Source organism: Palaemon carinicauda, chromosome 9 (assembly GCF_036898095.1).
Source record: "Palaemon carinicauda isolate YSFRI2023 chromosome 9, ASM3689809v2, whole genome shotgun sequence".
Taxonomy (NCBI): domain Eukaryota; kingdom Metazoa; phylum Arthropoda; class Malacostraca; order Decapoda; family Palaemonidae; genus Palaemon; species Palaemon carinicauda.
This window is the reverse complement of record NC_090733.1, coordinates 164,333,670-164,337,135: the sequence shown is the minus strand read 5'-3', so window position 1 is coordinate 164,337,135 and position 3,466 is coordinate 164,333,670.

Here is a 3,466-nt window from a genome sequence, read left to right as displayed (position 1 = left end):
GCAGGCGAGTTTACGCATAGTGATATATATATATATATATATATATATATATATATATATATATATATATATATATATATATACAGTATATATGTGTGTGTGTAAATATATATGTATATATATATATATATATATATATATATATATATATATATACATATATATATATATATATACACACATATATATATATTTATATATATATATATATATATATATATATATATATATATATATATACATATATACTGTATATATATATATATATATATATATATATATATATATATATATATATATATATATATATATATATACAGTATATATGTATATATATATATATATATATATATATATATATATATATACTTATATATATATATATATATATATATATATATATATATATATATATATTTATATATATATCACATCATCATCATCATTATCATCAGTTACTAGTCCACTGCAGGACAAAATCCTCAGACATTTCCTTCCACTCCCGTCGGTTTATGGTCTTTCTATGCCAGTCTATACACAAATTTTCTTAGCTTATCAACCCATCGTTTTCTTTTCCTTCCCCTGCTTCTTTTCCGATCTCTTTGGACCCATCGTGTTACTCTTAATGTCCTGCCATGTCCATTTCTTTTTCATACATGTTGTTAGTATATCCTCTACTTTAGTTTTCTGACTTATCCGTGTTGTTCTTTTTTTCTCTTAGTGTTATTCTCCTCATTATTCATCCCAGAGCTCTTTGAGCTGTCATTAGGTTATGTTCTATGGCTTTAGTAATGCTCCATGCTACTGATGCCTAAGTAAGTACTGGTAGTACCATATGTTTCAATACTTTTTTTCTTAAAGAAAGTGGCCTTTTAATTTTCATAATCTCATCTTTTTTTTTTTTTTATCAAAAGCTATTCATCCCATGCTTATCCTTCTTTTAATTCCGGTCTCATGTCCTAGGGAGACAATTACTGTCTGTCCTAAGTATATTAATTAACAACCTATATAGTCTCTCCCATAACTATTATTCGTTCTCTTTGTATTATCTTAATTATATTCATATTAATTCTCGTTCCTACATTTTTCCTTTTTCTGTACAATTCTTTTATCATTTTTGCGATTTTTCCCAAATAGAAAATTTTCATATGCAAATCTTAAGTTGTTGAGTTATTCCCCATTAATGTTAATTCCTATATTTTCTCAATCTAAATTCTTGAAAACTTCTTAAATGCTCCTTGTGAATTATTAAGGAGAGATAAGGTCTCCTTGTCTAACTCTTTCTCAATTGGAATCATTTTACGATTGCTCTACTGTCTGCATTGATATCTTCAAGGGTTCTAACATAAGATTCATCTATGCCTTGTTTTTGACGGACTTTCATTACTGCTGAGATTTTAGCAGAATCAAAATCTTTCTCATAGTCTATAAATACCACTGTGGCTACTTTCTCTTGGTAAGGGTAGAAGAAACTCTTTAGCTATGGAAAGCATCTCCTCTATGAGAAGGACACTCCAAAGTCAAACCATTGTTCTCCAGTCTTGGGTAGTCCCATAGCCTTTGTTCCATGGTACACTTGGGCACACTATTCTGTCTAATTTCTCTTCCTCTTGGTTTATTTTAGTGTTTGGTTTATATATTTAAGATTTATTTTAATATTCTTACTGTTCCTAAAATATTTTATTTTGATTGTTCAATATTTTTCTTGTAGTTTATTTATTTCGTTATTTTCCCCCTCGCAGGGCTATTTTTCGCTGTTGATGCCCTTGGGCTTATAGCATCCTGCTTTTCCAACTATTGTTATAGCCTAGCTAGTAATAATATATATATATATATATATATATATATATATACATATATATATATATATATATATATATATATATATATATATATATATATATATATATATATATTCATATAAATATATATATATATATATATATATATATATATATATATATATATATATATGCGTGTGTGTATGTATATATATACATGCATATATATATATAATATATATATATATATATATATATATATATATATATATATATGTGTGTGTATATATATATATATATATATATATATATATATATATATATATATATGTGTGTGTGTGTGTGTGTGTGTATACATGTACATACGCTTTTTCCCTTCAAATTGGGTCACTCAAAAGAGTGTGGTTTTACATTTCTTGATATTTTTAATTAGGTGACAGTGCTAGCCCAATGCAACACCTATACCCCAACTTCCACTAATGGATTAAGCACCTGTCCTTAACCCTAAAATTAATTTACAATTTCAAGCCCATTCTTTTTCGGGACCGGATCTAAAGTTTGGTATTTTCTGCTGGAGTATTTCAGGTTTTTTGTGTTTTATTGGATATTTGATGATCATTTCCAATGAGGTAGCCTATTAGAAGCGCCCTTGCTGGATTGGGGTTCAGGACCAACTGAAGTTCGATAGTTTCTTATAGTGTATGGAACCTCACCATCCTTGTGAGATTTGGTAGGGGTTTTGGGAGAGCCTCTATGTCTACCTGCTGAGTCATCAGCCATTTCCTGGCCCTCCCTGATCCAAAATTGAGTGGAGGGGTCTTGGGCGCTGATCATAGGTAGGCCTAAATACATTCAGTATTTTGGAATTATATTTTGAGGGCATTGTCACTGTCCCTTGCCTCTGCCATTCATGAGTGACCTTTAAAAACGTTTAATCATGACAGGCATAATGATTCTCTTTATCGCAAAAATTATTAAAGTTTTTTGTTTTTTTTTTCGGAAATATTAGGCCATCCTTCTTCCAAGTATTCTGGGACTGAGAAATACGTGGATCCGTTGCTAGTCAACGAAAACATTATTAATCACAGGAAGTTCGGAGAATTTAACCAGAAAGTAATAAGTTGCAGTTAGCCGTGTTAATCTTTCCACGAGAGTTTCGCTTAGGAGAAGCTACTGGCTTTGTCGACTTTAATTTTCTGGCTCCACTTTCAAGTAAAATGGTAATCAAGCCAATTAAATTCTAAAATTATGGTTGGCAAGACACGTTGGCTTCGAAGTTTAATCTACCCCTTGATTTAACAATCGAGTTTAAATGGTAATCACGCCAATTTTATCCTGAAATTATGAATGAGAAGATCGGAGCGCCGCGATTTGATTTACTTATATATATATTTTTTTTAATCTTTTGCAATCGTAATTAGGCCAATTTTATTCTTGTCATACACCAGGACGAATGAGGCCCAGTTCTATTATTTTTTAACCCTAAGGGTTTTATTGGAGGGGGAAGATAGTTTATAACGGGGGGGTGGGGGGTGGAGTTAAAGAAGGGTGGTTACCAAGATAGAATCAACTTGTTATCTCCAATATCATCTCCCGTCACCAAGAAGGATGCTGTTGTAATCTGAAGTAACCTGTTAGGTCTGATTATTAATTAAGTTTGCAGCCCCGGGTGACCTGGCCTGAAA